Source organism: Amblyomma maculatum, chromosome 9 (genome assembly GCF_055883805.1).
Source record: "Amblyomma maculatum isolate TAMU_Amacu chromosome 9, ASM5588380v1, whole genome shotgun sequence".
NCBI lineage: Eukaryota > Metazoa > Arthropoda > Arachnida > Ixodida > Ixodidae > Amblyomma > Amblyomma maculatum.
The window spans coordinates 48,067,415-48,079,690 of NC_139352.1; positions in this window are offsets into that span (position 1 = coordinate 48,067,415).

Below are 12,276 nucleotides of genomic sequence, written 5' to 3' on the forward strand. Positions count from 1 at the left end.
TGCACGCCGAAGGCGGTCGAGAGAGTCGTCAATCCGCGGCAAGGGGTAAACATCCTTCTTGGTTACGGTGTTTAGCTTGCGGTAATCAACGCAAAAATGTAACATGCCGTCTTTCTTTTTAACTAGAACGACCGGGGTGGACCACGGGCTATTTGAAGGCTGGATAGCATCACCTTCGAGCATCTTCTTAACTTGTGACTTAACGTCACGCTCGGTCAAAGAGACGTGGTAGGGATGCTGGTGGATTGGACGCACATTATCGAACGTCACGATTTGGTGCTTGGCGATGGTAGTTTGATGCACTTTTGACGACGATGCAAAATACTCTTTGAATTCGAGTAACAATGAAAGCAGCTGTTCATGCTGGCTGGCCGATATCTCTGAGCTGACATCCAGATTGTCGAGGGATGTGGGCGGTAGCACGGTTTCTGAGGATAAGCCCTCGGAGACATCAGAGATGCGTTCGGCGAAAGCTACGCCGATACTCGTGCGTAACATTAGTAACAAGTACCTGTGACTGACCACAGTGAAGATGGATCAAACTGCCGGCCACGCAGACTCCTTGCGTCAACAGTAACTAGACGTTAGTTTCGGCTGTTACGTCATCATCGTGACATTAACGAAGGTGCTGGTTCGAGGTGGTAGCGTGACACTGTTCGCATAAACTCGACGCACATTGAGTGGTCGCTTTGCACTGCTGAGAGCCACCGCTCTCTCAGTAGAAAACGAGACCTTAAGATCACGGAGGTCAATAATTGCTCCCGCACATCCACCAAATTTGTCACGGCGTTGGTGACTGGGGCTAGACTTATAGAGCCGGTACACGTGAATTTGCACGGTCACAGTTTTAGATACGTCCTGCGAAAGCTAGCCGATTCACTTCGCCTTTCGCTCTGAGCGCCACTTCAACGTCTTTCGCTCCGAGCGCCCCCTGGCAATATATACATTGCCTGACACTGTGCCACACAACCTTCCAGACCCCTGTCTACTCTTTTCCGCTACCGCTGCCCATCTGTCTCGCCTCCTGGGACCGGAGCTTTCAAAATGCCCTCGAACCCTTCTTGTCCGCTATACAGCGTTAGCAGTATGGCTATAACCTATCTGCTGTTAAGGTTAATAACTACGCATAACCTGCTCCTTCAAAATGCCCACGATATCTCCGTATCGTATAACCCGGCTATATATGGTGTCCTTGAGATTCGCGGGCATTCATGGAGAAGTCGCTCGCTTTCGCTAATTGGTTTAGCCGTACTTATCTTTTCCTTAATTTTTATTACGCCTGACATGACATAAACATAGCCTAAATACGTCTGTCACGTCACAGCCGTTGCACGGCTTTTGAAACTGAAACAGAACTGCATGGGGAGAAATGTCCTATTAAATGATTCATTACTTTTTCTTGCAATCTATACCATGCCACAGAAATAATACACAACGAAATTTTTGGTGTTCGTACTTTAAATCGCGGGCAGAGCAAACTGTTGACATTGCCTGAATTTATTGAAAAATTTTGAGTCTATTTGCCGCCTGTCACGCAAACCAGTTGTGGTGCTTTTATAATATTTTGTTCGTGTTAGTTTCGTTTTCCTTAAATGTCCCCTGAAAGGGGTCACAAAGAAGGGTAAACAACGCCATAACAATGATAGTTATTGAACCACCCATCATTCTCCCGCAAAAATTTTCGATCTAGCTTCTGCAACACCAGAGATATCGGCGATTAAAACTGACCCTTCCAATTTTCCCTCTCAACTCGTACGTCGAAGGGAGTCATAAAAAAACAAAGAATACAAGCAAGTTCAAAGCTCCGCCCAGACATACGTCACTTCGACGAACTTCCGGTTGCCGCGCGCTCGCTCGCTTGCGTACTCGCGCCAACCCGTCCTCGCTCGCACACGCCTGAGGAGTTCGCCAGTTCGCGCAGCGACGGTTAGTGTAACCGCGAACCCGTGGTTATCCTATGTTACACGGCGGACCAAACCATGGTTGCACCACTAACCGTGGTTACCGCAAACCGAGCTTGACGACCTCGGTTTGCGGCGTTAACCGAGGTTATGACGGCGTCTGTTGACGGAAGCTACTCGTCGGCGCCCGAGTGCGCGAAACGTACGAGCGGGTCTGCTTCACAAAGTTATTCATTTGCCCACTGTATCATGTTTAAAGATCGATGTATAGATTATGGTGCCGCCCGACGTCTTCGATTACGGCCGACAGCGCAGCGACTGCGTACCGAAGCCTTGTCTTGCCTACAGTATCGTTTGAACGGCAATTGTTGCTGAGCAGAACGTCAAAAAATACGCGGCCTTAGCTATGAAAGTACACGAGTTTACAACGCTTGCAGCACGGGATGCCGCGAGCAGGCTGAGGTACGTTACACAATTACCACGGGGGTGGAACGTGCGAGCGCGGCGAACGCCGGCGCCGTGCGTGACCATCCGTAGTCGTCGCTAGGCCTACATTGTTTCGCTTCGAAGCCGCGGCGGTCGACGCTTTGGAACATGATCAACGCTGTCGTAAATCGTCTACTTATGAAACTGCCTTATAGTGATTCCTATCCTGCCATAGTAAAATAATTATAGGATTAACTCTGCCGACGCATTAATCGCAGAGCTAGTACGAGCAGATCGGATCAGCCGAAATGCACCAGCGGCAGCTGGCTTGGGCAGAAACTAGCTTGTATCACGGCTATCGCTCTTACCAGCAATTTGCTGCTGGTCAGCGATCCTCACGAGGGCTTCATACTTGATATTCGGCTCAGTATTCCAGACGCCAACAAATTTTAGCACGCTTTATTTCGGACATCGGTGCTAACGATCCGCCGTGTCGTTCGCGAACGGTATGCGGGAGGAGGGGCCACAGCGGCGGTGTTTACGGCGGTCGAGGAGGTGCTGCCATCGTGCGGTGCTTGACCGTGCTGTTAACGCCCCGTCGGACGACACTCCGATACTCCTGAAACCACGTTATATAAATAAGATATTTGTAAATGCAGCTTCGTTCTGCCGATCCCTGCGTCGCTTCGGTTGTTGCACTTAATGGGCAATGGCCACCTAACCGATAAGAGCGGCGAGCTGTGTAACAGCCCGCACAGAGTTCGAGCAGCGCACGAGCAGACGACTTTCGCAGCTACCGGAAGTGTGTCCGTGGCGTCATGGTTGCAGTGACCGCAGCGAATGGCAGCTTCTAGCAAGCCTTGCCAGTCAACCGACCCGTGACGTCACGGGACTAAGAAATAGTTCCATGCGACACCGCCAAGCGACATTCTCTCTGCCGCGAATTTCAAAAAACGCTGTTTTTAAAAATTAATAATAAATCGTTGGCTTTGTTCCAAGGAGTTATACTTTGCGTTAATGCTCAAAAGGATGTGTTCTACACACTGAACATGTTTATCAGTGGTTTCTTGGGGGCCGTTTCCGTGGACCTTTAAGGAGCAAGTTACTGCTTATTGTTTTTTCAGTTTTATTTCCTTTTTACAATGTAATAAATTCCGCACCATTTCTATACAGTCTATTCAGAGCTTATTTAGTTGCAAACTCTTTAATTACTTTTAAAGAGTCTCCACTACATCAGTCAGTTAGGGACTGTCCAGAAATGCCCCCATTTGCATGATATTAAGTACCATAACGACGTAGCTACTCGAGTAATGCAACATATCTTACAAAGTGCCGGCGATTCGTTTCAAGGCCTCACATACCGTCAAGTACACTGGCAGAGCGTGGGGACAGCTTTTTTCCAGGTATGTGTCGTTAACCGAGCAAATACACCCTTTTTAAAAATGATTTCGTCCTTTTCCATAAAACGCGATGTGAGAAGCTGGCCACTAGCCGCGCTTTCTAACTCACCTCTAGTATTTCCTTCCACCTGTGTTCGAAGAACTCAACAGTGTGCGAGGTCTCAGCTGTTGCGCTGAGCTGCGGTAACAACGCCAGCGCTTCAGGCTTATATTAAGGCGGAGAGACGAAGGAAATGGTCTTGCTCGGCAATAACAAAGATTTCTTGTGACATCGTTCCTCCCAATATTCAATGTCGTTCACCAACTCTCCAATTCTACAGATACTTTAGAGTAAGATACTTTGCCAGGTTGCGCTACCTAGTGGATCGCTTTCGAAAATCTCACCAGAGCTCAAGCGACTTTTCCATTCTTCTTCGGAAGATGGCACTGCAGTGCCAGTACTGTCAAGACAGTAAGACAGTCACTGTTCCTGAAGCTCTGGGGTTTAGAGATAAACCTGGAACGGAGGATACAAGACAGTAACCTAGGTTTTAACCTGTCATATAGATTAGGTGGAAAGGCGGTAGAGCAGCGCCTCTCCGGTTTGATGTATGCAGACAATATTGTGCTGCTAGCTGAGAGTCTGGAAGAATTGCAAACTCTAGTTAAGTATTGCGGGGACGAAGGGGACGCTCTAGGCTTCAGTTTTAGTGCAGTTAAGTCGGGTCTGATGATTTTCAACGGCTCAACTGATCAGGGTCTTAAAATACAAGGCCATGAAATACCTAGAGTAGCAGAATATAAATATCTGGGGGTATGGGTAAACGAAGGATTGGCATACATTGGAAAGCATGAGCAATCACTTAAGGCCAAAGGGCGAAGGAATGCCGGGATAATGAAGCATAAGGCATTGTGGGGATACAACAGGTATAAGGTTTTGAGGGGTATTTGGAAAGGAATTATGGTGCCCGGACTTACTTTCGGAAATGCGGCTTTGTGCCTAAAATCAGAGGTACAGTCGACATTAGAAACAAATCAGAGATCCGTTGGACGATTAGCACTAGGTGCCCACGGCAAAACTACAAATGAGGCAGTACAGGGAGATATGGGCTGGGCATCTTTCGAAGTACGGGAAGCTCAGAGTAAAATATATGAGGAACGCCTGAGGAAATTGGACAGTAAGAGATGGGCAGCTAAAGTATTTAAATACCTGTACTTAAAAAGCATTGACTCACAATGGAGGAAAAGAACTAGGAAACTAACTAGTAAGTATGCTAGTCACAAGGACGGAGAAATAAAGAGCATTAAGCAACAGGTAAAAAACACAGAAGGTAAAAATTGGGTATATTCGATGGAAAAGAAACAGAGTGTGGAATTATACCGAAAGTGGAAAATGCAGATCAGGAAGGAAGATTTCTTTGATAACTCAAGAGGCAGCGCCCTACTTTTTGAAGCTAGATCAGGGTGCCTTAGAACACGCAGCTACAAAAAGAAATTTAACAATGGAGATGACGCATGTGCTGTATGTGGAAACTCCAGTGAAACAATGGACCATATTATACTCGAATGTAATGGTATCCATCCGGAAGTTGATGCAGGCGCAATCACTGTTCCTGAAGCTCTGGGGCTTAGAGATAACAGTGGCCGGGTGAATAAACCGGCGGTGGAAACTAGCAAAAAACGACTGGAAGATTGGTGTCTTAAAAGCAGAGAAGTGACATAATGTTAGTATTTAGGAACAAAAATTTAATAAATAGAATGATGGTTTAGTTAACCATTCTGAATCAATAATTAAGATATAGGGAGAAAAATGAGCATGATAGCTACTGCTACCAGCCCGTTTCAAAGGGGATGCTCCTATATTCCACCCATCCATCCAGCGTAGGGCTCCTCTAGCCTTAGTAGGGCGTAGTGTTCCTGTATATGTAGGGCGCAACAGTTTTGGTGCCGACACGTTTCAAAGGGTATGGCCCTGAGCATCATCATCATTATCATCATCATCAGCCAGTAGCCCGTAGTGTTCCTGTATATGCTCCTGCACTAGTAGCTAGTAGGCCGTCTAGTAGTAGGACGTAAGGTCCCTTTAGTGGGCCGAAAAAAATGCAGCGACGCGGGAGCGGGTGCATTGAGACCTCCTAGTATTTGCTCAATACAAAACCACAAGTGAAACAGATCAGCGGACATGGGCTGGACAAAGTTTGAGGAGCGGGAAACTCGGAGTGGAATATGTCACGAAAAACGTTTCAGAAAGCTGAACGGAAATAGATGGGCAGTAGACGCATTTAGTTATTTGTACAGTGAGAGTTGACTATAACCGGCAGTAACAGTACTGGAAGAGTAGCTATGCATGCAACTATAGCGCAGAAAAATGGGCTTGAAATATCGGGGTATGAAAAGGCAAGGGGGTGAAAATAAATAGTTAAACTAAAAACACGCACACAGACACATTCTGAACCACCGTGAAAAGCGGGTAAGCAACAGAGTAACGGATTGCAGCGCCCTGATGTCTGCGACAATATCCATAAGTCTTAGAATGCCAAGCTCCAAAAAGAAATTTAACAAGGACAATGAGACGCACGTCATCATTCCGCGATAACTCTGTAAAAGCAGTTGAAAGTATTTTGCTATGTTGTTGAAGTATGCATACGTCGCCGCTATTCTAGTTCACTATAGTCGCCGCGAACACAGGCAACATCCCTGAGGCCCTAGAGTTTGCAGATAACGAAGGTAATATTAACCCTTTGAGGGTTTTTGCCATAAATGTACGGCGGCGGTTTTCCGTCCCGCAAGGTCTTTGCAGTACCGGTCGGGTTTCAACCCTTCGTTTGAAATTTCGAGCCCTAATGGGGAATACATACTCACTGGGAAGTGCTGCCACCTCCTAGGACTTGCAAGAAGCGCTTGAAATTTATTGCGCTGCATGGATTCTTTCCTTCCTCCATATTGCGCTCAACGTTACTAGTAATGTTGGTTGCGCTGCCTTTTTGCGAAGATAAATAGAAGTGATTCCTAGCTGCAGCGTTTCGCCCGGTCGTTGGCAACGGCGCTGCCCTTGCGCGGTTTCGGTTTCACCACGTGATCGCAACGGAGGCGTATAACTTGATTTCTATCTTTATGGGCGCTTCCATGCGGGGAATAAACAGAACTGATTCCTCTTGTGGCCCGGTCTGCGGCAACGCCCTTGCGTTCACAAAATAGTTGATATGAAACTTCTTAAGAGAATGCAACCCCACAGACGAACATTCCGAAAAACTCCGACCACAAAAACTTCCGAAGAACATCCGTCACGGAGACCGGTACATGCAGTTATCGGAGGAGATGCCTTCTTTCAGACGCCCCCAAACAATGTCAACTGGACAAGAAGCAATCTTCCTGTTGTGTATATACAGGGTCTTCGCTCTTCATTGGCTACCTCGTAAAGGAAAAAACAACAGTCAACACTAGCTGCTGCATCTGGCATCGTGACTCAACATAGGTTTTAAATCCCTTCCCCTTCCCACCTCTTTTGCACCCTTCAAACCATAGCCTTCTTTATACACTCTGCGCCTGGCAACTCCGCGCTCCGCGGCCGTCGCCGCCGCTCCTCCTGTATTGACAAGTTACGCCGCTGGCTGCCGAGAGATGGCGAGAGCGACGTAGGGTCACCCTCGCCAGGTGAGTGCCGGGTGCGCCGTGTTGCAAAACGGTCCGGATAGCCATGCGCTGCGCTTTCTCACTGTTTCGTGGACTGTTTTGCAGTGTGCAAGGTGATACTTCTACTTTTCTCTGCCTTCGAGTGCTGCAGGAATACAGCATTGAACCAACTGGTAAGTGCCAGCTTTGCTTTGTCCTTCCGGAGATCGCTGCGTTCAGCTGCTTTGAGGCTTGTAAAAAATAGTGACAGCATCAAACACCGTGTTTATTGAGCATTAATACTGCAATAGTAATGTTAAGTGTGCACATGTGATTTCTGGACTGCAATACTAATTGCTTCCCTGGCCAGCTCGTCTGCGTAGGTGTTAAATGTGCTCCTGCGAAGTTTTTTTTGCAATATATGCTAATTACGAAATTTTGTAATAAAATAAAAACACAAGATTTATTTATTGTGAAGATGACTACTTTAAAGTGAGTTAAACCAAATCGTGCAAAGCCTATATTAGTTTTCCTTGCCAACTAGCATCGGAAACCGCAAAACACGTACTCAATCGCATTAAGGCCTTTGAAAAATTATGACAGCATCAGAAGTGCGTTTATTACGCGTCAGTAAGGTAATATGAAATGTGCACGTGTATTTTCTCGACTGCGATGCTAACTTCCTCCCTGGTTAGCTCGTCTGTGTGGTATGTTGCATGTGCTCCAGCGCAGTATTTTTTGTTTCGCTAACTGCACAATCCTGTAAAAAATACCCAGGTGGAAATTTTCTGCTGGTTTCTTGCTGGAAGCTGCTGGTTTGTGCTGGAACCAGCAGGTAGCCTGCTGGATTTTTGCTGGTTGTACTGGTTCCAGCAGGGTGCTTGCTGGTTTTCCACTGGTCCCAGCAGGCGACCTGCTGGTTTTCCACTGGTCCCAGCAGGCGACCTGCTGGCTGTGCTGGTTCCAGCAGTGAGCGTCTGCTGGTCTCAGCAGGTAACCTGCTGGCTTTGCTGGTTCCAGCAGGGTGCTTGCTGGTTTTCTTTGCTGGTTTTAGAATTTTGCTGGTTCCCTCCTGGAATGCTACTGGAACCAGCAAGTAACCCACCCAAGTTTACAAACGCATGTAATGGAGTTCATTTACGCACGTGAGAACTTGTTGCATTGCCCTATCGCGAGCTCATTCATTCTACAAAAACGTAGCACGGAAAGTATATACCCGTTTTTACACCATGTTTCTGCTCCGTGATCAAAATATCACCGTAGCTGCGAAAGACACCTTTTTAAAGAAGCTATGCTTTTTTTTTTTTCGGCCGGTAGCCGCAGTGTTATACCGCTATGAGCTATTGCAAACATCAAAGATGCAAAAAACGTTATCTGATCTTTACGAATTTGTTTATCACGGCGTAATGCACGAGGCTGTTACTGCTGTCACCATTATCTGCTAGCGTAGCAGACGATGCGCCTTCGAACGATCTGGTGCAACGATCAGAGCAGAGCGAATACAATTACGTGTAAGATGGTATACAGATAGTAATATTAGCACAATTTGAAATATTTAAGGAGTATTTTTTCGTAACGTTTGACAAACGCGCATTTTCAGCGCTTACGACACTATCGTAACCAGTCTCCGGTTGACGCTCAACAAGCCAAAAGAAGCCGTTCCGAAGTTTAGACATTTACGTAGTGAGCTGTTCTGTGCTGGCTCGTGTTTGCGAATGCAGGAGTGTTTTGTGCTTTTTACAATATTTAAACGTCGTCGTCAGTATGAATTATTTAAGGCATTTTACCTGAAACATCTACGTAAGTTTGAACCGGTCAAGGTGGTGTAACAACTTCTGTCAAGACTGAGAAATGTGATGTGACATCTGCAAGGCCTAGGACCTGCGTGTGTTTGGTAAGTAAAAAAGTGCATCTCATTTCTTTTTTTTTTTTTTTTTTTTGTAGTCCTCGCGTTGTGTAACGTCTAGTGGATTTGCGAGAGCTTATTATAGGCACGGAGGAAAAGAACAGTGAAGCAAGCGGGAACTGTGACTCAAGCGCGCACCACTGCCAGCGCAGTTCGGCAGTGATGAGATCCGCTTACTAGTCGAGTGACTAGTAATTGACTAGTAAGTGAGCTGGTAATTTTGTCGTCCCTAGTTTAAAATAGGCCATATCATTTTGCCGAAGTATCATTGGTGCTATTTTCGGCAAGTAAAATATCTTTGTCGCCCGATTGTTTTTCGCATTGTACGAACAATGGTGAACAGCCAAGGATTCAAAGAACGTCTAATCGCAAGTCAACACACTGTGCAAGATAACACACATTCGATACGGTTCGTTGCAAATAGACTAACTAGACTGTCTTTCCATGCCAATCCATTTGCAGGGTATGGGTGTATGACGAGTGGCATACCAAACAAGGTTAAAAGAATATGCCGCTAAACAGTCATGTCTGGCTAGCAATGGGTATACCTCTGACATCTCTGATTTAATTTGAAGGAGCGAACAGTCTACGACTCCAATGTAAACGTTGGGTATAATTTTTTTTTTAGGGTTGTTGTTATTAACAAGAATGAGTCTTATGATGATTTAGGGAGAAATAATATTGCATGAAAAGCGGCATTGTTTTTCCTTCCACATTTCATTTAATATTCTTTCTCCCTAAATCATCTTAACACTAATTCCTATCAACATCGACAACAAACCTAAAAAGAAAAATTATCCCCAATGTTTACCTTGGACTTCTAGACTGTTTGCTCCTTTAAATTGTATCATAACAAGCCCCTCATTTCATCTAACCTTTCTGGCTATGCCACACCAGTTGTTACGTTGCATCTGCCTAAAGCAATGCAGACACTTTCCTAAGAGTGGCGTTCTCATGGTTGAATGAATGAAACACCATGGGTGCGTGTGGGCATTGGTGCAGCCTGCACAGGCACATGCAAAAGCTAGCCATCCACACATTAGTAGAAGCGCTGCTCATTGAAAATTTTCTCTAAACGTGGTTTGCATCACACTTGACCAGTTCTCATGTGGATTTGCACCAAATATGTGGTTCTTGGGTAGATGCTTTCAATTTCCATTATTCATATTTTATGTGCAGTAGCATGGTTTTGGTAGCATATTTTTCTGGTCTGTCTTTTTTCATGCAGCTACCTTCATGGCACCATCCGAGTTGGAGCTGGAGCACACCTGCTGCAGTACCACAGTCTCGAAGGGAAAATGTGTCCATGCAGATTGCAGAATTTATATGGGCATGGAAAATAAAATTAAACTATGAGTCATGACTGAAACCTCTGCTGTTGCCATTATTTTCTTTGTGCAGTCCAAGGCAGTCGCTGCACCAAATTCTCGTAGGCTGACAAGCCCCCAGAGAACCAATCCACCAAATTCTGACTATATGCAGCCCTCGGTTGAAACCTAGCAGCCAATGGTTCCAATAGCTGCTGGTCCCAGTGGCTGCTGGTCCCAGCAGCTACTGGTCCCAGCAGCTACTGGTTCCAGCAGCTACTGGTCCCAGCAGCTACTGGTTCCAGCAGTGCTGGGTTATTGGCACATTCCCAGCAGCTGCTGGAACCAGCAGCTGCTGGGAATGTGCTAATAACCCAGCACTGCTGGAACCAGCAGGATCCCAGCAGGAAACCAGCAGAAAATTTTCACCTGGGTAAAAACACAAGATTTGCCTATTGTGACGATTATTTTGGAGTGATTGAAACAGAAAGATGCAGCGCGTATATTTGTCTTTCCTTGTTTTTCAAGTTAAAAAAAAAACGTTCGTACGACATGCTGAATCATTGAAAGAACAGCTTATACCAAAATTGTTCTCCTTACAGATCTCAATGGCATACTGCGATGCAGTTGTTCCAATCATCTGTAAATCAAGCTGGCTTTTGAAGTGCTATCAGTGACAGCAGTCACCGTGAACATTTTTCACTACTCGTGGCAATTATTCATCACACCACTTCTACATGGTACTCTTGAAGAACAGTTGCTGTTGTGAAATGTGTAAATAAATGCTGGCGCCTTTCTTCTTAAATTTTGTTTTATTGCAGCGTAGACTAGCATTGTAATTTTTCTATTACCATTGGCGCTAGCGGAGCAGTTATGCAGTTTTTCGAGCCATGAGCAATTTCTTGAAACTGCCTGACATAAAATGTCATATAGCGCTGGTGGTATTGCCTAACAAGTATCATGATCACTTGTTATGCTTAGTGGATGTCGGCCTTAGAAGTAAATATCCTGAATATGCACGATTCCTGCTTAGGAACAGTTATCCCGCTAGCGAATAACAGCACTCCGGCCCCGCGCCGACGTTCGTACCCGTGCGCCTCGACCCCTACGTCAGCGGCGCCCTCAGCGAGGGCAGCGGCAGCGCCGCGCAACTTTATTCGACGGCGCCGCTCTATTGTTCGCGCGGCGCGTTGACAGGCACAGAGAGTATAAAGGAGGTTATGTTCAAACCCATTATCCCTCCTGTATTCGCTCCCTCTTCACCTCTCCTTTCTTCGCTTCACCCCCGAAAAAGGAACCGAGCCGCCTCTAAAACGTCAGGTTTCCCTAAAGTAAAAAAAAGGATGGTTGGAGAAAAAAAACTGCCAAAAAGCTTTTAAAGTAAATGCATTTCGCCTGCGCGCCGTGTGCAGCGCGCGAGGAGGAAATCGGAGCAGCGAAGGAGAGTATCGTAATTTTCTGGATTAAGGGGGTTTACTTTTCTCTAAAGTCCTTCGAACTCTATCGCGCAAGGCAATACAAAAACACTCTCGAAATAGTACCATATATAGTACCATAGAGTGTATAGGCTATGATAGTACCAGCCGTTTATAAAAAAAGGATCTATAAACGATGATATAGTACCTATGCCGCCATCTCTGTTTCGCCGCAGTTTTCCCGCAGTTCCCTCGGCACATCCTCGCTCTTGTTGTGAGGGAAAGATGGCGCTACCAGTGCGAATGATAGAGTTTCTGCAGATACTTTTC